We start from the raw sequence: 470 nt of genomic DNA on the forward strand, positions 1-470 counted from the left end.
AAAGAAAGGAATTTCTGATATTACTGTTTATTTTAAAATTTAAGATGTTAAAGCAGGATCTTGATACAAGAGTCATCTGAAAGGGAGTGCACTCTTAAAATACCAAACTGGTAAACCTCAATTCACATACATTAAAGTCTGATTTTTAGTAACTCTTAAATTTCTGTTAAAATTTGAAAATAAATAAATGAATTGCTCATCACTTGCCTATATTGTGCCAGTATGTTACTATTTCTAAGGCAGTATCACATAGCCTGATCAAAATATAGGTCTCAGTACTCAACACAAAAAAAGGCAGGCAGAGCCCTGAAGCATTCTCTGTATCTGCAGACAAGGCAGGCTGCTGGATGGGAGAGGGAAAAAAAAGAGGCACAAAGAGGGAAAAATAACTTGTACAAAGCCACACTGCGGATAAATACCAACTTAGGTGTAAGACTGAAGCTAAAGAACTAATCCCCTGAACTTTTCCT

Source organism: Egretta garzetta, unplaced genomic scaffold (genome assembly GCF_000687185.1).
Source record: "Egretta garzetta isolate BGI_Z169 unplaced genomic scaffold, ASM68718v1 scaffold172, whole genome shotgun sequence".
Classification (NCBI taxonomy): Eukaryota; Metazoa; Chordata; class Aves; order Pelecaniformes; family Ardeidae; genus Egretta; species Egretta garzetta.